Source organism: Mustelus asterias, chromosome 27 (genome assembly GCF_964213995.1).
Source record: "Mustelus asterias chromosome 27, sMusAst1.hap1.1, whole genome shotgun sequence".
Lineage (NCBI taxonomy): Eukaryota > Metazoa > Chordata > Chondrichthyes > Carcharhiniformes > Triakidae > Mustelus > Mustelus asterias.
Window position 1 is genome coordinate 6,679,935 of NC_135827.1, and position 23,267 is coordinate 6,703,201.

Genomic DNA, 23,267 nt, shown 5'->3' on the forward strand with positions numbered 1-23,267 from the left:
GCAAACCCAAGCCATATCTCCATTATCACTACTATAATTTGCATATTGATAAAAAGAGAGACCTGTTGTGGAAGCTTATCATCTTACACTCAGCAGGACAAACACAGGAGTGCCAAATTTCAAACAATCACAATAATTTATACTATAGGTGCTGATTGGTTGGCAAGTCGACTAGGATTGGCCAATGTGGTGCCATCAAGAAAGCAATGGGGAACTAACAGCTCCACATGTTTCTGGGCAATTTTAAAAAAATGTACAGAGCTTGAACATATTTCTTTTATTTGCAAAGAATGAGTTCTTGTATATGAATGTTCATCACTTCTAACAAGCACAAATAAACCATGTTATGAGCTCAGCTGATTATGTTAAAGTAATTGTTAGTGTAGCTATTCACACACTCAGGATTGTTCAACAAGTGCTGCCCAATCATGGAATCACCTCTAACAGTAGACGTTTTGTTGTCAGTGTGGGCTGGTTGTGTATGGTTGAGAAGGAACATGCTGTTTGTTTAAAAGCACAAAGGTTTATCTATTAGTGTCACAAGTAGGCTTAGTTTAACACTGCAATGAAGTTACTGTGAAAATCCCCTGGTTGCCACACTCCGGCGCCTGTTCAGGTACACTGGGGGAGAATTTAGCATGGCCAATGTAACTAATCAGCACATCTTTCGGATTGTGGGAGGAAACCGGAGCACCCGGAGGAAACCCACACAGACTCGGGGAGAATATGCAGACTCCGCACTGATAGTGACCCGAGGGTTCAATCAGCTAACCTTTGTGCCGTGCAACCTACAGAACTGGCATCACAACAATGCTGAAATTCATAAAAGTTTATTTATTAATGTCCCAAGTAAGCTTACACTAACACTGCAATGAAGTTACTGTGAAAATCTCCTAGTCGCCACATGCTGGCATCAGTTCGGGTACACTGAGAGGGAGAATTTAGCGTGGCCAAAGCACCCAACCAGCACGATTTTCGGACTGTCCGAGCAAACCGGAGCACCCGGAGGAAACCCATGGAGACACGGGGAGAACGTGCAGACTCCGCACAGGCAGTGACCTGAGGCCGGAATTGAACCCGGGTCCGTGGCGCTGCGAGGCAGTAGTGCTAACCACTGTGCCACCGTGCCCCGCCAGTAGCATTGCTCAGTTGTGCGAGTGAGTAGAACATCTTTTTAGGACTGATGGCAGCATCCTGTTAGCGGAAAATACCACGCGCGCAGAGTGAAACGACTTGTCCAGCCTCTTGTTTACATTTCTGAGAAACTTTTGACTTTCCGGGGAAGTTTTGAGTTGGACCGGGCACATTTCAGCTCTGAAGGCAGCAGCCTGAGAGCCAGTTACACAGCACAACAATGATCAGAGCAGGATAGCCACTGTCCCGCAGCACAGCTTCGATGCACCCCATTCCTGCATCGAGCTTGCAAGGTGAGCAAATGGCTAGGGTTCTATTTACCAGATTGCTGATGAGGTCAATCTATAATTGTTTTCAACATTTAACTTCTGGGATTGGACAGATCACAAATGTAGAGAATATGTTAAATATAAGAACATAAGAACATATAATACCAGTGTCAATAATTAATATAAACATCATTAGTGTAGCCGCTTCTTGCTGGATCAAATCTGAGGAGGAAAGAATTGTGAATCAACTCTTCTCCAATACCATGGAATCATAGAATCCCTACAGTGCAGAAGGAGGCCATTCAGCCCACCAAGCCCGCACTGACTACGATCCCACCCAGGTCCTATCCCCATAACCCCATATATTTACCCTGCTAATCCTTCTGATACTAAAGGACAATTTAGCATGGTCAATCAACCTAAACTGTACACCTTGTGGGGGGAAGCCAGAGCACCCGGAGGAAACCCACACAGACACGGGTAGAACGTGCAGACTCCACACAGACAGTCACCCGAGGCCGGAATTGAACCTGGCTCCCTGGCGCTGTGAGGCAGCAGTGCTAACCACTGTGCCGCCCAGTTAACTACTTTTTAAAACTTGAATATTTTATTCAAGAAACGCACTCCCAGCCCAAAGGCTGAACTGCAGTGTAACTTTCATCGAAACATTCATAAAATTCAAATATAGACCAAATAATCAAGTTAAAACATGGAATCATGGGATATGACAATCACATAATTACAAAAATGTACAAATTCATCAGCTCTCGGGGAAGTGGTGGGAAGGACAGTTACTGATGTTTCCATTCCCTGTTAAGTACATCGCAGCTTTCACAACCTGTCACCGAAAGAAAGGTTTTGCGTGCCTGCCTGCCACTTACCCGATGGTTATTGCTGACAACCTGCAGCATCTGTTTACAATCCGCTGTCACCAAGTGGACATGAATCAGGCCGCGGTGGCTGAAACACAGGAAAGAGCCTATTTAGTGAAACACCGAGCGTCAGCTTTTCTATCATTGCTTGTCAGTGTAATAAATGTGCTAACAGGGGCAAAGAGCATCAGAAAAAAACAGAAATGCAAAGCACGCTAATGTAGGTGTTTTATAGAGTCATTACTCACAGAAAGGGCCATTTGGCCCATTGGGTCCATGGGGACTTTTGTCAGTATCTAACAGGTTCTGTTAACTGGATGTTAAATAACCAGCAGTTGAAGCAAATAAGGTGAACAGGTGTTGGAGTATTGGTTAGTTAATTCTACTTGAATGAGTATATAAAGGAAGAGTTGGCCAGCGTCGGGTGGAGGAGGAGGAGTGGGGGGGGCGGGGGCGAGAGGGCAGGGGGGAGGGGGCGGGGGGAGGGAAGGGAATGGGAGGGGAGGGGGGGGTCTGGCCTGGCCTGGCCTGGCCTTAGAGTGGAGAAGTAAGCTCTGTTTATGCTTGCCACAGTCTCCACCAAATGCATCCCAGTCTCAGCATCCCCTTCACAACCAGACTTGAGTATTCGCTGACAGATTTCGGTGGAGTAATCACATCGTTCCATTCCCCTGCCTGATCCCCTTGCTCTGTGTGAGTTTATTCCCTTCAAGATCCCGTCCAAATTATTTATGGAACCATTGACAATTTTGGCTTCCGCCAGCCTCGTTTTCAGGTTATCACCACCAGTCAATGTGTAAAAATGTTCTTCGTCACATTCTCCCCAATGGCGCTTGCCTAAAACCTCAAATGTAAATCCCAAGTTGTGATATCGCCTGTGTGGAGTCTGCACGTTCTCCCCGTGTCTGCGTGGGTTTCCTCCGGATGCTCCGGTTTCCTCCCACAGTCCAAAGATGTGCGGCTTAGGTTGATTGGCCATGCTCAATTGCCCCTTTGTGTCAGGGGGACTAGCAGGGTAAATATGTGTGGGGTTACGGGGATAGGGCCTGGGTGAGATTGTTGTTGGTGCAGGCTCGAAGGGATGAATGGCATCTTTCTGCACTGAAGGGATTTGATTATTCTATTCTATGATTCGAGCTAATGAGCTGCCAAATTGCTTTACAAAGGGTCTTGTGGCGCTGTGGGTAGCGTCCCTGCCTCTGAGTCAGAAGCTCCGGGTTCCAGTTCCATCTCAGGATTTGATGGCCAAGCAAGGTGCATTTATTTGGCGAAATTTGGCATGTCCACTACAACTCTCACCAACTTTTACAGATGCACCACAGAAAGCATTCTTTCTGGTTGAATCACAGCTTGGTCTGGGCTCCTGCTCTGCCCAAGACCGCAAGAAACTACAAAGGGTCATGAATGAAGCCCAGTCCATCACTCAAACCAGCCTCCCATCCACTGACTCTGTCTACACTTCCTGCTGCCTTGGAAAAGCAGCCAGCATAATCAAAGACCCCATACACCCCAGACATATGCTCTTCCACCTTCGTCCATCGGGAAAAAGATACAAAAGTCTGAGGTCACGTACCAATCGACTCAAGAACAGCTTCTTCCCTGCTGCCATCAGACCTCTGAATGGACCTATCTTGCATTAAGTTGATCTTTCTCTACACCCTAGCTATGACTGTAACACTACATTCTGCACTCTCTCCTTTCCTTTTCTATGTACGGTATGTTTTGTCTGTAATTGCATGCAAGAGACAATACTTTTCAATGTAAACTAATACATGTGACAATAATAAATCAAATCAAATTCATAACGTGATCAAACAGGTTGACAGCCAGCTTGCCAAATCCTTCCAATCACACCAAGAGCTGGCGGTAAGAGCGGGAGTGACTCCTGGTCAGCCACTCTTGATGTGGAGTGGCGCCCCTCAAGCTATAAGCCTCTGGTGACAGAGGAGCAAACTGTTCCAGGAATAGCTAGCTATGGAAACAGATGAAAGTCTGCCTTAGTGCACCACTGGGTACAGGAAGAGAACTGGAATTGGAACTTCTTTTACATTTGGCCAAAATGTTATGAATGGAGTAGCTGGGAATAATATGAGATGACAAATTAGAGGTATTATTAAAGATCACTGGTCTACAGTTTAATATCCCTGCAGTGTACTACCACCATTATACTGTATAGACCAAGCACCAACTGCAATGGAAGCTGAACACCACAGACAAGAATCATATTTAAATAGTATGGTCCAGAGATAGAACAAGAGAGATAGGCAGGTAGTACAGGAATCTCCTGTGACCATTCCCCTGCAGAACAGATATACCGCTTTGGATACTGTTGAGGGGAATGACCTCTCTGGGGAAAGCATCAGCAGCCAAACTCGTTGCACCACGGTTGGTTCTGCTGCAGAGGGGAGGTGTAAAAATTGTGCCAGTGCAATAGTTATAGGGGATTCAATTGTAAGGGGAATAGACAGGCGTTTCTGTGGCCACAAACGAGACTCCAGGATGGTACGTTGCCTCCCTGGTGCTAGGATCAAGGGTGTCTCGGAGCAGGACATTCTGAAGGGGGAGGGCGAGCAGCCAATGATTGTAGTACACATTGTTACAAACGACAGAGGTAGAAAAAGGGATGAGGTCCTAAAAGCAGAATACAGGGAGCTCGGAAGGAAGTTAAGAAATCGGACCTCAAAGGTAATGATCTCAGGATTACTACCGGCGCCACGTGCTAGTCAGAGTAGAAATGACAGGATATATCGGATAAATACATGGCTGAAGAGATGGCGTCAGGGGGAGGGTTTCAGATTCCTGGGGCATTGGGACCGGTTCTGGGGGAGGTGGGACCTGTACAAATTGGGCGGGTTACACCTGGGCAGGACTGGGACTGAGGTCCTAGGGAGAGTGTTTGCTAGAGCGGTTGGGGAGGGTTTAAACTAATATGCCAGGGGGATGAGAACCTTTGTAAGGAGTCCGAGAAGGATGGAGCAAGGACAAAATGTGGGGAGAATGTTCCAACTACGTCAAAAATCAGGAAAAAAGTTAAAAGAAAGGAGAACTCAGGAGATGTTATTAATGGAAGTGTTAGAATTCAAAAAGAAGTTACAGAAACTAGCATAAGGGCACTTAATCTGAATGCTCGTAGCATTTGAAACAAGGTAAATGAGTTGACAGCACAAATCATTGCGAACGAGTATGACTTGGCAGCCATTACAGAGACATGTTTGCAGGATGGTCACGACTGGGGGAATATCCAGGGGTATCAGACTGTTCGGAGGGACCGACAGGAAGGTAAGGGAGGTGGTGTAGCTCTGATATTTAAGGATGACATCAGGGCGATAGTGAGAGATGATATAGGTTCTATGGAAAAAAGGTTGAATCCATTTGGGTGGAAATTAGAAATAGTAAGGAGAAAAGGTCGCTGACAGGCGTAGTCTATAGGCCACCAAATAATGACATCATGGTGGGGCGACAAGTAAACAAAGAAATAACTGATGCATGTAAAACTGGTACAGCAATTATCATGGGGGATTTTAATCTACATGTCAATTGGTCAAACCAGGTCGGTCAAGGCAGCCTTGAGGAGGAGTTCATAGAATGTATCCACGATAGCTTCCTTGAACAGTATGTAATGGAACCGACAAGGCAGCAAGCTATCCTATATCCGGTCCTGTGTAATGAGACGGGAATAATTAATGCTCTTGCAGTTCGGGATCCTCTTGGAAGAAACGATCACAGTATGGTTGAATTTAAAATACAGATGGAGCGTGAGAAGGTAAAATCCAATACCAGGGCCTTGTGCTTAAACAAAGGAGATTACAAAGGGATGAGGGAGGCATTGGCTAAGGTAGACTGGGAGCAAAAACTTTATGGTGGGACAATTGAGAGACTGTGGAGGACTTTCAAAGCGATCTTTCACAGTGCTCAGCAAAAGTATATACCAGTGATAAGGAAGGACTGGAGGAAAACAGATAATCAGCCATGGGTATCTAAGGAAATAAAGGAGGGTATCAAATTGAAAGAAAATGCATACAAAGTGGCAAAGATTAGTGGGAACCTAGAGGATTGGGAAACCTTTAAAGGTCAGCAGAAAGCCACAAAGTAAGATGGATTATGAGAGTAAACTAGCTCAGAATATAAAAACAGATAGCAAAAGTTTCTACAAATATATAAAATGAAAAAGAGTGGCGAAAGTAAACATTGGTCCTTTAGAGGATGAGAAGGGGGTTGTAATAACTGGAAATGAGAAAATGGCTGAAGCATTGAACAGGTATTTTGTGTCAGTCTTCACAGTGGAAGACACAAATAACATGCCAAAAATTGATGACAGGAAGGCTATGGCAGGTGAGGACCTAGAAACGATCAGTATCACGAAAGAGGTAGCGTTGGGCAAGTTAATGGGGCTAAAGGTAGACAAGTCTCCTGGTCCTGATGGAATGCATCCCAGGGTACTAAAAGAGATGGCGGGAGAAATAGCAAATGCACTAGTGATAATTTGCCAAAATTCGCTGGACTCTGGGGTGGTTCCCGCAGATTGGAAAACAGCAAATGTGACGCCACTGTTTAAAAAAGGAGGTAGACAAAAGGCAGGTAACTATAGGCCGGTTAGCTTAACTTCTGTAGTAGGGAAAATGCTTGAATCTATCATCAAGGAAGAAATAGCAAGACATCTGGATATAAATTGTCCCATTGGTAAGACGCAGCATGGGTTCATGAAGGGAAGGTCATGTTTGACTAACTTGGTGGAATTCTTTGAGAACATTACATATGCAGTGGACAATGGGGAACCTGTGGATGTGATGTATCTGGATTTCCAGAAGGCATTTGACAAGGTGCCGCACCAAAGATTGCTGCATAAGATAAAGGTGCACGGTGTTCCGGGTAATGTATTAGCATGGATAGAGGATTGGTTAACTAACAGAAAGCAAAGAGTGGGGGTAAATGGGTGTTTTTCAGGTTGGCGATCAGTGACTAGTGGTGTGCCTCAGGGATCAGTGTTGGGACCACAATTGTTTACGATTTACATAGATGATTTGGAGTTGGGGACCAAGTGTAGTGTGTCAAAATTCACGGATGACACTAAGATGAGTGGCAGAGCAAAGTGTGCAGAGGATGCTGAAAGTCTGCAAAGAGATATAGATAGTCTAAGTGAGTGGGCGAGGGTCTGGCAGATGGAGTACAATGTTGGTAAATGTGAGGTCATCCAAATTGGTAGGAATAACAGCAAAATGGACTATTATTTAAATGGTAAAAAACTGCAGCATGCTGCTGTGCAGAGGGACCTGGGTGTCCTTGTACAGGAATCTCAAGGAGTTGGTTTGTAGGTGCAGCAGGTAATTAAAAAGGCAAATGAAATTTTGTCCTTTATTGCTAGAGGGATGGAGTTTAAAAACAGGGAGGTTAGGTTGCAGCTGTATGAGGTGCTGGTGAGGCCACACCTAGAGTACTGTGTACAGTTTTGGTCTCCTTACTTGAGAAAGGATATACTGGTACTGGAGGGGGTGCAGAGGAGATTCACTAGGTTGATTCCGGAGTTGAGAGGGTTGGCTTATGAGGAGGGACTGACTAGACTGGGGCTATACTCATTGGAATTCAGAAGAACGAGGGGAGATCTTACAGAAACATATAAGATTATGAAGGGAGTAGATAAGATAGAAGCAGGGAAGTTGTTTCCACTGGCGGGTGAAACTAGAACTAGGGGGCATAGCCTCAATATAAGGGGAAGCAGATTTAGGACTGAGTTGAGGAACTTCTTCACACAAAGGGTTGTGAATCTGTGGAATTCCCTGCCCACTGAAGCAGTTGAGGCTACCTCATTGAATGTTTTTAAGGCAAGGATAGATACATTTTTGAACAGTAAAGGAATTAAGGGTTATAGTGAGCGGGCGGGTAAGTGGAGCTGAGTCCACAAAAAGATCAGCCATGATCTTATTGAATGGTGGAGCAGGTTCGAGGGGCCAGTTGGCCTACTCATGCTCCTAGTTCTTATGTTCTTATGTTCTTATAGCCTACAGGGTGGGAGAGGTGGCCATTACATTTTGTCGGATTACACCAGATACTTCTTCCACACTTTTGACCGAGGCTTGTTCACATAAATGGCTCTTCATTCTCTGGGAGCTGATATGTAACTCCATAGGCACAATAACCTGGATTTGCTACTGGGGTTTCAAAAATCAATTGGAAAATCCAGGGTAATATCTGTAAATGTTGACGTGTTTAGTGGGGAGTTGTTAACAGGGCCAGCTGGTGAAGCCAAAACTAAGGCACAATGGCTTTCCTTGCTGAGCTTATTGGCTTTGCCCTATCCGGTGCCCCAGCTATCCCCTATTTATATGTGTTGAAATGCCCATCACCGGTTTCCCAAGACCATCATTAGTCTTGATAATGACCAGATAAACAAATTGGTGAAAAGTGTTAAAACAAGATGGCTCCTGGGCCGGTCTGGTTCCCTAGCAACTGGTCTTCCTATGCACCTATCCACTGCAATTCTTGACCTCTCCCCCGCAGTCCCTTCTCTTTCACTGTTCAAGTTCCTCTGGCTCTGATAGCAGGCCCCAACTACAATTTAACAGCTAGTTTAAACCTCCCATCTCCAGAAAGCCTCACCTGTGTTTTCTCTCAGTGAACCTTGCATAAACAAACTCCTGGACTTCTTTAGGCATTAAAGCTTCTGAACTGGACTAAAGCTCAGCGTGTTTCTGAGCTTTGGTTATTTTATTGCCAAGTAAGAGGATCTTGATCAACTTACATCCCTTCCCCCTCCAGCTCTGCTGAGCTTGTGGCTGGACAATTAACTCTACTGGTTTTTCCACCTTCAGCTGGTTCAGTTTCTGGCCAGAAATGACTCTCCTGGGTGGAAGCGCGTTCCTCTGCTACTTCTCAGTCTGATGGTGGCCACCAACATCACCGCCCCCCCCCCCCCCCACCCCTGAATCAACCAATTCTGCACATTGATTTGATTTGATTTATTGTTGTCCCATGTATTAACATATAGTGAAAAGTATTGTTTCTTGCGCGCTATACAGGAAAAGCATACTGTTCATAGAGAAGGAAAGGAGAGAGTGCAGAATGTAGTGTTACAGTCAAAGCTAGGGTGCAGAGAAAGGTCAACTTAATGCGAGGTAGGCCCATTCAAAGGTCTGATGGCAGTGGGAAGAAGGAGAGATGATGGCCTAGCGGTATTATCGCCGGAGTATTAATCCAGAAACTAAGCAAATGTTCTGGGGTCCCGGGTTTGAATCCCGCCTCGGCAGATGGTGGAATTTGAATTTAATTTAAAAATCTAGAATTAAGAATCTACTGATGACCATGAATCCATTGTCAATTGTCGGAAAAACCGATCTGGTTCACTAACGTCCTTTAGGGGAGGAAATCTGCCGTCTTTACCCGGTCTGGCCTACATGTGACTCCAGAGCCACAGCAATGTGGTTGACTCTCAGCTGCCTTCAGGGATGGGCAATAAATGCTGGCCCAGCCAGCGACGCCCTTGTCCCACGAATGAATTTTAAAAATGTCCTCGAGTCGCTTGGTACTTGTCCTCAGACCTTTGTATCTTTTTCCCAACGGAAGAACGTGGAAGAAAGTATGTCCGAGGGATCCTTGATTATGTTAGAACATAGAACATAGAACAGTACAGCACAGAACAGGCCGTTCGGCTCACGATGTTGTGCCGAGCTTTATCTGAAACCAAGATCAAGCTATCCCACTCCCCATCATCCTGGTGTGCTCCATGTGCCTATCCAATAACCGCTTAAATGTTTCTAAAGTGTCTGACTCCACTATCACTGCAGGCGGTCCATTCCACACCCCAACCACTCTCTGCGTAAAGAACCTACCTCTGATATCCTTCCTATATCTCCCACCACGAACCCTATAGTTATGCCCCCTTGTAATAGCTCCATCCACCCGAGGAAATAGTCTTTGAACGTTCACTCTATCTATCCCCTTCATCATTTTATAAACCTCTATTAAGTCTCCCCTCAGCCTCCTCCGCTCCAGAGAGAACAGCCCTAGCTCCCTCAACCTTTCCTCATAAGACCTACCCTCCAAACCAGGCAGCATCCTGGTAAATTTCCTCGGCACTCCTTCCAGCGCTTCCACATCCTTCTTATAGTGAGGTGACCAGAACTGCACACAATATTCCAAATGTGGTCTCACCAAGGTCCTGTACAGTTGCAGCATAACCCCACGGCTCTTAAACTCCAACCCCCTGTTAATAAAAGCTAACACACTAAAGGCCTTCTTCACAGCTCTATCCACTTGAGTGGCAACCTTTAGAGATCTGTGGATATGGACCCCAAGATCTCTCTGTTCCTCCACAGTCTTCAGAACCCTACCTTTGACCCTGTAATCCACATTTAAATTAGTCCTACCAAAATGAATCACCTCATATTTATCAGGGTTAAACTCCATCTGCCATTTTTCAGCCCAGCTTTGCATCCTATCTATGTCTCTTTGCAGCTTACAACAGCCCTCCACCTCATCCACTACTCCACCAATCTTGGTGTCATCAGCAAATTTACTGATCCACCCTTCAGCCCCCTCCTCTAAGTCATTAATAAAAACCACAAAGAGCAGAGGACCAAGCACTGACCCCTGTGGCACTCCGCTAGCAACCTGCCTCCAATCCGAAAATTTTCCATCCACCACCACCACCCTCTGTCTTCGATCAGACAGCCAGTTACCTATCCAATCGGCCAACTTTCCCTCTATCCCACACCTCCTCACTTTCATCATAAGCCGACCATGGGGGACCTTATCAAACGCCTTACTAAAATCCATGTATATGACATCAACTGCCCGACCTTCATCAACACACTTAGTTACCTCCTCAAAAAATTCAATCAAATTTGTGAGGCACGACTTGCCCTTCACGAATCCGTGCTGACTATCCCGGATTAATCCGCATCTTTCTAAATGGTCGTAAATCCCATCCCTAAGGACCTTTTCCATCAATTTACCAACCACCGAAGTAAGACTAACCGGTCTATAATTACCAGGGTCATTTCTATTCCCTTTCTTAAACAGAGGAACAACATTCGCCATTCTCCAGTCCTCTGGCACTATCCCCGTGGACAGCGAGGACCCAAAGATCAAAGCCAAAGGCTCTACAATCTCATCCCTTGCCTCCCAAAGAATCCTAGGATATATTTCATCAAGCCCAGGGGACTTATCGACCTTCAGTTTATTCAAAACTGCCAGGACATCCTCCCTCCGAACATCTATTTCCTCCAGCCTATTAGCCTGTAACACCTTCTCTTCCTCAAAAACATGGTCCCTCTCTTTGGTGAACACTGAAGAAAAGTATTCATTCATCACTTCGCCTATCTCTCCTGACTCCATACACAAGTTCCCACTACTGTCCTTGACCGGCCCTAACCTCACCCTGGTCATTCTTTTATTCCTCACATAAGAGTAAAAAGCCTTGGAGTTTTCCTTGATCCGACCCGCCAAGGACTTCTCATGTCCCCTCCTAGCTCTCCTAAGCCCCTTTTTCAGCTCATTCCTTGCTAGCTTGTAACCCTCAATCGAGCCATCTGAACCTTGTTTCCTCATCCCTACATAAGCTTCCCTCTTCCTTTTCACAAGACATTCTTTGGCTGCTTTTTCAAGGTAGAGGTAGAGGTAGACAGTGTCAATGGATGGGAGGCTGGTTTGCCTGATGGACTGGGCTTCGTTCACGACCTTTTGTCATTTCTTGCGGTCTTGGACAGAGCAGGAACCATACCAAGCTGTGACACAACCAGAAAGAATGCTTTCTATGGTGCATCTGTGAAAGTTGGTGCGAGTTGTAGCAGACATACCAAATTTCCTTCACCTCCTGAGAAAGTAGAGACATTGGTGGGCTTTCTTAACTATAGTGTCGGCATGGGGGGACCAGGGCAGGTTGTTGGTGATCTGGATCTCCTGGATCTCGACCATTCCCACAGAAATCCCTACACCAGCATATCTGCCAAAATTCCACCCTTCCGATTACTTCTGGACCCACCTGACCCACCTGTCTCTGAACTTGAATAACAGTTTGTTGATGCTCCATACTGACTCCAGTTTTCTCTGTGTTCCACTCACACATGCAGTTTGTTTGCTGTTATATACCTGGAGTCATTACTTCAATTTCCTCTTGTTTTTTTCCTCTTTGCTCCTCGCTCATATCAGTTGTATCACTCCTTGCAAGCATTCCCTCCATCCCAACCCTCCAGTACTCCTCAACACTCCTACATCCTCGAAACCAGCCCAGGTTCGGCTCTGTTTTATGTAAAGCTGCACCTTGCCTTGGCATATCCTCTGAAGGGCCCATGCGGGCCCAATGCCTGATGAGCAACAACCCCAACCCATTTGCCTTTGAGCCAGCCAGTATGGTGAAGGCTAAAAGCAAGTTACTGCTGGAATCTGAAACCAAAAGAGAAAATGCTGGAAAATCTCAGCATTAAAAGCCTTAAAAGAGTCATCTGGACTTGAAACATCAGCTCTTTTCTCTCTGGATGCTGCCAGACCTGCTGAGATTTTCCAGCATTTTCTCTTTTGGTGTTGGAGGCTAATCTTGCCAATCTTCTCCCCGTACAATCACCCCTCCCAGTGCTAGCACTGTGGACTGTGGCAGTGAGTCAGCTCTTACTGCCTGTCTCCATCTATCCGTCCATTCATTTGTGAACAAGAGCCTTGCTATTCATGCGCTTATTGTGAACGACTGCATGAATATCATGGCCTTGAAAGAAATATTCCACCACTGGCCCCAACAAGACAATGCTGATGTGTCCCTCATCACCAGATCACACCACGGTCTGTCCCTTTATTCCTCCAGCACTTTCTCCTCCCCTGAGCATCTCCCCTCTCATTTTACAGTTAAAATCTGTGATCGCTGCTATCCACCCAAGAACAAGATTTCTCACCAAGGTACTTCCCTCACAGCACCCAGCACCTTCGTTGTCCTCTATGGTTTTAACCCCCACTTAAACTCATCATACTGTCACTGTCCTCTTATCCTCCCTAAATCTCCTGCTCCATGTAAACTTTCCAACTCATATTCGCAACCACCTCCTTGAACTTGCCATCTCACTTGGCATTGCTGCTCCTTCATATTCATGATGTGTTGGTGCCGGCGTTGGACTGGGGTAAACACAGTAAGAAGTTTAACAACACCAGGTTAAAGTCCAACAGGTTTATTTGGTACCAAATAAATTATCTACCAAATAAACCTGTTAGACTTTAACCTGGTGTTGTTAAACTTCTTCCTTCGTATTCATCACAGACCAGGCCAAACCACACCACTTCCTTGTAGCACGCTGCACACACATCACACTTGCTCACCCCCATCTCCTATTTAAACTAATTAAACACCAATTAACTGGGATTTTACGTTGCTCGTCTACCTTTGGTTTAAGTGAGCAGGCTGATTGGCAAGGCAGCCTTTATATTTTAGCTGCAACTTCAATCCAGGGCAGAATGAAAGGTCAGGGCTCAAAAATAATTAACAAATGTGTCTGGGGACTGAGGCGTGTGTGTGATTGTGCTGCCCAGATACTTGTGGCTTAGTTTTTTCACTGATGTCGATACATATTCTTTTTAAACATGTCAGCGGCTCCTTGAGACACGTCCATAATGGCTCCCCCACCGAGGGGGCACATTGGAAACACCAGCACCCTCCTTTTACTCCATGCTCAGCCCTTCTCAGAGTGCGCTAGGTACCCGTTAATTGGCCAGCCAGCGTGACATGTCGCTCCAGGGCCGATAGCGGGCCGCGAATGCGTTTCACTTTTACCGCCGAGAGCGCGGTTCCGACAGGCGAAAAACTCAGGCCCTGGTTTTTTTTTATCGTGGTGTTTACAGATTCCCCTCCAACTCGATTTTCAAGTTTGCTGATGACACCACCGTAGTGGGTCGGATCTCAAACAGTGACGAGACAGAGTACGGGAAAGAGGTAGAGAATCTGGTGAACTGGTGCGGCAACAATAATCTCTCCCTCAATGTCAACAAAATGAAGAAGATCGTCATCGACTTCAGGAAGCATAGTGGAGGGCATGTCCCTGGCCAATCAATGGGAACGAAGTAGAAAGGGTCGAGAGCTTCAAGTTTTTAGCAGTCCAGATCACCAACAACCTGTCCTGGTCCCACAAATTGAGTTTGTGTCTTTATATGCCCTGTTTGTGAACAGAACTCTCACTCACCTGACGAAGGGGCAGTGCTCCAAAAGCTAGTGGCTTGTGCTACCAAATAAACCTGTTGGACTTTAACCTGGTGTTGTGAGACTTCTTATTGTGTTTACCCCAGTCCAACGCCGGCATCTCCACATCCTGGTCCCCCCATACAGACACTATGGTTAAGAAAGTCCCCCAACGCCTCTACTTTCTCAGGAGGCTAAGGAAATTTGGTATGTCTGCTACAACTCTCACCAAATTCTACAGATGCACCATAGAAAGCATTCTCTCTGGTTGTCTCACAGCTTGGTATGGCTCCTGCTGTGCCCAAGACTAAAATAAACTGCATGGGGTCGTGAATGAAGGCAGTCTATCACTCAGACCGGCCTCCCATCCATTGACACAGTCTACACTTCCCACTGCCTCGGGAACACAGCCAGCATTCGGGCTCCACGCATCCCGGATATTCTCTCTCCCACCTTCCTCCGTCGAGAAACAGATACAAAAGTCTGAAATCACATACCAACCGACTCAAGAACAGCTTCTTCCCTGCTACCATGAGACTTCTGAATGGACTTACCTTGCATTAAGTTGATCTTTCTCTCCCTCCTAGCTATGACTATAAAACTACATTCTGCACCCTCTCTTTTCCGTCTCTATGAACGGTATGCTTTGTCTGTATAGCGCGCAAGAAACAATACTTTTCACTGTATGTTAATACATCTGACAATAATAAATCAAATCAAAGAGGGACAAATATTGGCCAGGTCACCAGGAAGAAATCCAATATTCCTCCGGAAATAACGCAGTTCAATTGGGGAGGGGGCATGTATAATAGGACAGCTGCTCACCCCAACATGGGGCTCAATCGATAATGTGGGGGTGTGGGCAGGCAGCCTGCTCACCGTATCTAACCAAGGCGAAAATCCCACTCAGCCCTCATTAGTCTGTCCCACCACACTTTGTGGTTACGGTGTCAGCATGGAGCATGAGGTCTCCGCGCTAATGTTGCTTCAAGTGGTGAGGGGGAGGGGGGTGAAATGCATCCACCCAACGTCTCATCTGAAAGACAGCATTTCCAACAGTGCAGCGCTCCCTCAGTACTGCATTGGTTTACGTTTACAAGTCACTATAACGCATCCACCTCGAGTGGGTGCACTGAATAGTGCATTTCTCATTCCGAGAGGGCGGGTGCAAAATGGAGTCGGGCACACTGCCCCCACATGTAGATCGGATGTGGCCACAGGAGCTGCCTGGATGTTTAAAAGGTCCAAATCGGGTCTCTGTTACTTCATCCAAGTTGTTTCCTGAAATATTAGGCCCTCGAGGCCTTACCCCCTCACCCATTCCCCATGCTCCATCCATGCCAACACATGAACCTCCATTAACCCTCATAGCCCTACATATTCTCCATGCCAGCTCTTTCCTGGCCAACCATCCCAAGGTCTATTCTCACCTCATGCTAACTTAATGTTAATTCATGGCCTCCCCAGCCCCAATGACCACTCATAGCTTCGAAGCCAACTCAATTCCTCACTCACCCCTAGGGCCATTTATAGCCTTAATGCCAACACATGCCAACACATGTCAAGTAAGAAGTCTCACAACACCAGGTTAAAGTCCAACAGGTTTATTTGGTAGAACTAGCCACTAGCTTTCGGAGCGCTGCTCCTTCATCAGGTGAGTGGGGCGATCAGTGCTCCGAAGGTGATCAGCGCTCCGAAAGCTAGTGGCTTGTGCTACCAAATAAACCTGTTGGACTTTAACCTGGAGTTGTGAAACGTCTTACTGTGTTTACCCCAGTCCAACGCCGGCATCTCCACATCAACACATGCCAACACATGCTTCCCACACTCTACCCTTTGTCCTTACACCTTCCATGCCAACTCACCCAGTATTGAAATCATAGAAATCATAGAAACCCTACAGTGCAGAAGGAGGCCATTTGGCCCATCGAGTCTGCACCGACCACAATCCCACCCAGGCCCTACCCCCACATATTTTACCCACTAATCCCCCTAACCTACGCATCCCAGGGCTCTAAGGGGCAATTTTTTTAACCTGGCCAATCAACCTAACCCGCACATCTTTGGACTGTGGGAGGAAACCGGAGCACCCGGAGGAAACCCACGCAGACACGAGGAGAATGTGCAAACTCCACATAGACAGTGACCCGAGCCAGGAATCGAACCCGGGACCCTGGAGCTGTGAAGCATCAGTGCTAACCACTGTGCTACCGTGTGATATGAGCCTGGACCAGATTCCCAGGCTGTTGGTAAAATCTGGATAAATACTAATGTTACGTTGAAAAATAGACAATATTTGATACTCAACACACTTACTAAGAGAATAAACCAACAAGATTCCATGGGTTTTAAACAATCAAAAAACACCTTCATTATAGATCAGAAAGATAAAACAATTTACTGTCTCTATCCTTTCATCTAACATTGAAGGTTAATATAAGGTTTGTGTGAGTTACCACAGCGGTTAAACACACCTCGCTGCCCACTAATTGACAAATATGACTCAGGCAGAGTCTAAAAATAATGGTTTGGCAGTACAGAATTGCCGAATTCTCCTCCAACTTGATTTTCAAGTTTGCTGATGACACCGTCGTAGTAGGTAAGATCTCAAAGGGTTGTGAATCTGTGGAATTCCCTACCCAGTGAAGCAGTTGAGGCTACCTCAATGAATGTTTTTAAGGCAAGGGTAGATAAATAGTAAAGGAATTAAGGGTTATGGTTAACGGGCGGGTATGTGGAGCTGAGGTCCATGAAAAGATCAGCCATGATCTTATTGAATGGCGGAGCAGGCTCGAGGGGTCAGGTGGCCTACTCCTGCTCCTAGTTTTTATGTTCTTATGTTCTCAAACAATGAAGAGATGGAGTACAGGAAAGAGATAGAGAATCTGGTGAACCGGTGCAATGACAATAAACTCTCCCTCAATGGCAACAAAACGAAGGAGACGATCATCGACTTCAGGAAACACAGTGGAGAACATGCCCCTGTCAACGGGGACAAAGTGGAAATGGTCGAGAGCTTCAACTTTCTAGGTGTCCAGATCATCAACAATCTGTCCTGGTCCCTCCAGACCAATGCTATTGTTTAAGCAAGCCCACCATTCTTTGTATCACAGCTTGGTATGGCTCCAGCTCTGTCCAAGACCGCAAAAAACTACAAAGGGTCATGAACGAAGCCCAGTCCATCACTCAAACCAGCCTTCCATCCATTGACTCTGTCTACACTTCCCACTACCTCGGAAAACCAGCCAGCATAATCAAGCACCCCATGCACCCCGGACATACTATCTTCTACCTTCTTCCATCAGGTCTGAGGACACATACCAATCAACTCAAGAACAGCTTCTTCCCTGCTGCCATCAAGACTTTTGAATGGACCTACCTCACATTAAGTTGACCTTTCTCTGCATCCTAGCTATGACTGTAACATTACATTCTGCACTCTCTCCTTTCCTTCTCTATGTATGGCATGCTTTGGCTGTATAGCGTAAGAAACAATACTTTTCACAACACTAAGACATGTGACAATAATAAATCAAATCAATTGAATTATTGGTGGAGATTATTGTCGAAGCTTTGCATCTTGCACTCATCAGGACAATCACAAGACTACCAATGTCAGGAAAAGAACTATGCATATATTGTACGTGTAGAGAGTGCCGGCTAGCTGGCAAGTAGATTCTGATTGGTAGAGGTGTTGCCATGGAGAATGCACCAGTTAAATGTGATTGACAGTTAACTGCCTAGCATTGTTAGAAATTTAAACCAGGCATCTTGACTGACTGGTCAAAGCATTGCCATGAGGAAGAAGTCAGAGAATGGCTATTGCGTATTTTGTTCAGTTGAATTAGGGGCAATGTGTTCTTTGTGTCAGCAAAGAACAGAGCCCTGTGCATTAATATATGTAGTCCACTTGCCAACCAATCTAGAACATTGTCCCTGATACAGTGAGTGGCAGCATTCTGCTTAGATTGGACAGGGCAAAGGAAGAGTCCTGCAGAAACATAAAAATGAGGAGCAGGAGTAGGCCATTCAGCCCTTCTAGCCTGCTCCAACATTAAATATGACCACGGCAGATCCTCGATCTCAATGCCATATTCCTGCTTTCTCCCCATACACCCCGATGCCATTAAAATCTAAAAAATATCTATCTCTTTCTTGAGTGCATTCAGTGACTTGGCCTCCACAGCTTGGTCAAAGCTAGGAGTTTCGACAAAGGGTCATCTGGACTCGAAACGTCAGCTCTTTTCTCTCCTTACAGATGCTGCCAGACCCGCTGAGATTTTCCAGCATTTTCTCTTTTGGCCTCCACAGCATTCTGTGGTAGAGTATTCCACAGGTTCACTACCCTTCCGAGTGACAAAACCTTCCCTCATCTCAGTCCTAAATGGTCTACCCCAAGGGACTGTGTCCCTTGGTTCTAGGTTCCAGGGTGGAGTTCACACAGGTGAGATGCCCTGCTCAATGTGTGGAAAGGGATTCACTCAGTCACAGCACCTGTTGTTCCATCGGCAAATTCACAAGTGACTGCAGTTGTTGAAATCTGCTGTTATTGCTGTTAATCATGTCAAGAATCGCTCATCCGAATATATTTGGTTTATTTCTGCTCATATTAAAAATATTAAGATGCATCTAGTCTGTCCATTTCTGTTAGAATTTTATATGTTTTAATCAGATCTCCTCTCATCCTTTTAAACGCTAGTGAATACAGGGCCAATCGAACCAATTTCTCCTCATAGGACAGTGCCACCAACATAAACATCAGTCTAGTAATCCTCTGTCGCACTCCCTTTATAACAAGTATATCCACAGAATCCCTGCAGTGCAGAAGGGGGCCATTCGGCTCACCGAGCCGGCACCGATTTGCCGACAGAACATCTTACCCAGGCCCACCACCCTATCCCCTTAATCTACCCCACTAATCCCCCTAACCTACATATCTTGGGACACCAAGGGGTAATTTAGCATGGCCAATTCACCTAACCTGCAATTCTTTGGACTGTAGGAGAAAACAAAGAACAATACAGCACAGGAATAGGCCCTTCGGCCCTCCAAGCCCGCACCGCTCCCTGGTCCAAACTAGACCATTCTTTTGTATCCCTCCATTCCCACTCCGTTCATGTGGCTATCTAGATAAGTCTTAAACGTTCCCAGTGTGTCTGCCCCCACCACCTTGCCCGGCAGCGCATTCCAGGCCCCCACCATCCTCTGTGTAAAATACGTCCTTCTGATATCCGTGTTAAACCTCCCCCCCTCACCTTGAACCTATGACCCCCCGTGAATGTCACCACCAATCTGGGAAAAATGCTTCCCACCGTTCACCCTATCTATGCCTTTCATAATTTTATACACCTCTATTAGGTCACCCCTCATCCTCCGTCTTTCCAGTGAGAACAATCCCAGTTTACCCAATCTCGCCTCATAACTAAGCCCTTCCATACCAGGCAACATCCTGGTAAACCTCCTCTGCACTCTCTCTAAAGCCTCCACGTCCTTCTGGTAGTGTGGCGACCAGAACTGGGCGCAGTATTCCAAATGCGGCCGAATCAACGTTCCATACAACTGCAACATCAGACCCCAACTTTTATACTCTATGCCCCGTCCTATAAAGGCAAGCATGCCATATGCCTTATTCACTACCTTCTCCACCTGTGACATCACCTTCAAGGATCTGTGGACTTGCACACCCAGGTCCCTCTGCGTATCTACACTCTTTATGGTTCTGCCATTTATCGTATAGCTCCCTCCTACGTTAGTTCCACCACAATGCATCACTTCGCATTTATCTGGATTGAACTCCATCTGCTATTTCTTTGCCCAAATTTCCAGCCTATCTATATCCTTCTGTAGCCTCTGACAATGTTCCTCACTATCTGCAAGTCCTGCCATTTTTGTGTCATCCGCAAACTTACTGATCACCCCAGTTACACCTTCTTCCAGATCGTTTATATAAATCACAAACAGCAGAGGTCCCAATACAGAGCCCTGCGGAACACCACTAGTCACAGGCGTCCAGCCGGAAAAAGACCCTTCCACTACCACCCTCTGTCTTCTGTGACCAAGCCAGTTCTCCACCCATCTAGCCACCTCCCCCTTTATCCCATGAGATCCAACCTTTTGCACCAACCTACCATGAGGGACTTTGTCAAACGCTTTACTAAAGTCCATATAGACGACATCCGCGGCCCTTCCCTCGTCAACCATTCTAGTCACTTCTTCAAAAAACTCCACCAGGTTAGTGAGGCAGGACCTCCCTCTCACAAAACCATGCTGACTATCGTTAATGAGTTTATTCCTTTCTAAATGCGCATACATCCTATCTCTAAGAATCCTCTCCAACAACTTCCCGACCACTGACGTCAAGCTCACCGGCCTATGATTTCCCGGATTATCCTTCCTACCCTTCTTAAATAACGGGACCACATTAGCTATCCTCCAATCCTCTGGGACCTCACCTGTGTCCAGTGACGAGACAAAGATTTGCGTCAGAGGCCCAGCGATTTCATCTCTCGTCTCCCTGAGCAGCCTGGGATAGATTCCATCAGGCCCTGGGGATTTGTCAGTCTTTATATTCCCTAAAAAACCTAACACTTCCTCCCTTGTAAGGGAGATTTTCTCTAACGGGTCAACACTCCCCTCCGAGACACTCCCAGTCAACACATCCCTCTCCTTTGTGAATACCGATGCAAAGTATTCATTTAGGATCTCCCCTACTTCTTTGGGCTCTAAACATAATTCCCCACTTTTGTCCCTGAGAGGTCCGATTTTTTCCCTGACAACCTTTTTGTTCCTAACGTATGAATAAAATGCCTTGGGATTCTCCTTAATCCTGTCTGCCAAGGACATTTCATGACCCCTGAGGGCACCTGAGGAAACCCGCGCAGACACAGGGAGAACGTGCAAACTCCACAGAGACACCCAAGTTATATTGCATCTGCCATGTGTTTGCCCACTCACTCAACTTGTCTAAATCGCCTTGAAGTCTCCTTGCATCCTCCTCACAACTCACAATTACGCCCAGTTTTGTGTCATCAGCAAACTTGGAAATATTACATTTGGTTCCCTCATCCAGCTCATTTTTATATATCATGAACAACTGGGGCCCAAGCACTAATCCCTGTGGTATCCCACTAGTCACTGCCTGCCACTCGAAAAAAGACCCATTTATTCCTGTCTGTCAACCAATTCTCGATCCATGCCAGCACATTACCACCTATCCAATGTGCTTTAATTTTGCCCACCAGCCTCTTAGGAGGGGCCTTATCAAAAGCCTTCTGAAAGTCCAAATACACCACATCCACTGGTTTTCCCTTATCTATTCTACTAGTTACATACTCAAAAAACTCCAGTGGATTTGTGAAGAATGATTTGCCCTTCATAAATCAATGCTGGCTTTGTCCAATCCTACTAATTCTTTCCGAATGTCCTGCTTTCACATATTTTACAAAGCTCTCCAGCGTTTTTCCCACTACTGATGTCAGGCTAACTGGTCTGTAATTCTCCTGTTTTTCTCTCCCTCTCTTTTTAAAAAGCGGAGTTACATTTTTCACTCTCCAATCTGTAGGAACTGTTCCAGAGTCACAAACCAAGGTTCAAACACTCCCAAAAATGCATTGTGTACTTAACAACCACAATGAACAAATGAAACAAGAGAGGTCCAAAACGTTTCCACAAATGGAACTGGGTGGATCTAATCCAAATAAGGGGTGAGATGTTAATTTTTCTCTCAAGGGGATGAGAAAACAAAGGGTAGGGAGTGATGCTTCCTGGATATGAATCCTAGTTTAGACCACATCTACAGCACAGTGTTCAGTTTTGGACCTTCAAGGAAGTATGCAAAAACTATCTCTGTCAGTATGGACACTTCAAGATCACTTCCTCAGTCTCCAGTCTTCCAACTTACCCTTCGCAACTTGAAACACATCCAAATCTACACATCTGCACTCCCACTCAATTCCTCAGGGTAGTGTCCCAGGCCCAACCATCTTCAGATGCTTCATCAAAGGCCTTCCTTCATAGGGGAGTACAATAGGATGAGGGCGGAATTGGCTAATGTAGATTGGGTGAGCAGACTGGTAGGTAGGACAGCTGAGGAACAGTGGAGGATTTTTAAGGAGATTTTTTTAAGTACTCAGCAAAAATATATTCCGGTGATAAAGAAGGACTGTAAGAAAAGGGATAACCAGACGTGGATAACGAAGAAAATAAAGGAGTATTAAAATAAAAACAGATGCGTACAGAGTGGCCAAAAATAGTGGAGAATTAGTGGATTGGGAAAGCTTTAAATAACAACAAAGAATGACTAAGAAAGCAATTAAGAAAGGAAAGATAGCTTATGAAACTAAACTAGTTCAAAATATTAAAAATGATAGTAAAAGTTTTTACAAATATATAAAAAGGAATAGAGTGGCTAGAGTGAATGTTGGACCCTTGGAGGACGAGGGGGGGATTTAATAGTGGAAAATGAGGAAATGGCTGAGACTTTAAATAAGTTCTTTGTGTCGGTCTTCACGGTGGAAGACACAAATAGTTTGCCGAATATTAGAGATCGAGAGTTGGTGGGAAGTGAGGTCCTTAATACAATTACTGTTACTAAAGAGGTAGTGCTTGGTAGACTAATGGGACTGAAGGTAGACAAGTCCCCAGGCCCGGATGGAATGCATCCCAGGGTACTGAAAGAAATGGCTGAAGTAATAGCAGATGTGTTAGTAGTTATTTAGCAAAATTCGCTGGAATCTGGGGTAGTGCCGGCTGATTGGAAAACAGCTACTGTTACGCCGCTGTTTAAAAAAGGAAGTAGACAAAAGGCGGGTAACTACAGGCCGGTTAGTTGGGAAGATGCTGGAG

At 45.7% G+C, this 23,267-nt stretch overlaps 1 protein-coding gene across 8 annotated transcripts in view; it reads right to left on the bottom strand.

The window, feature by feature from the left end:
- Positions 1 to 23,267, bottom strand: part of LOC144480067 (CMP-N-acetylneuraminate-beta-galactosamide-alpha-2,3-sialyltransferase 4-like) — a 186,324-nt gene that overhangs the window by 99,417 nt on the left and 63,640 nt on the right. For 7 of the 8 annotated variants that reach the window (XM_078199259.1, XM_078199258.1, XM_078199257.1 and 4 more), the window contains exon 2: positions 2,285 to 2,363. The exons of the other annotated variant lie outside the window; for it this stretch is intronic. The gene's annotated coding sequence lies outside the window, so the exon portion shown is untranslated. The remainder of the gene's footprint in view (positions 1 to 2,284; positions 2,364 to 23,267) is intronic. 8 annotated transcript variants of the gene reach the window in all.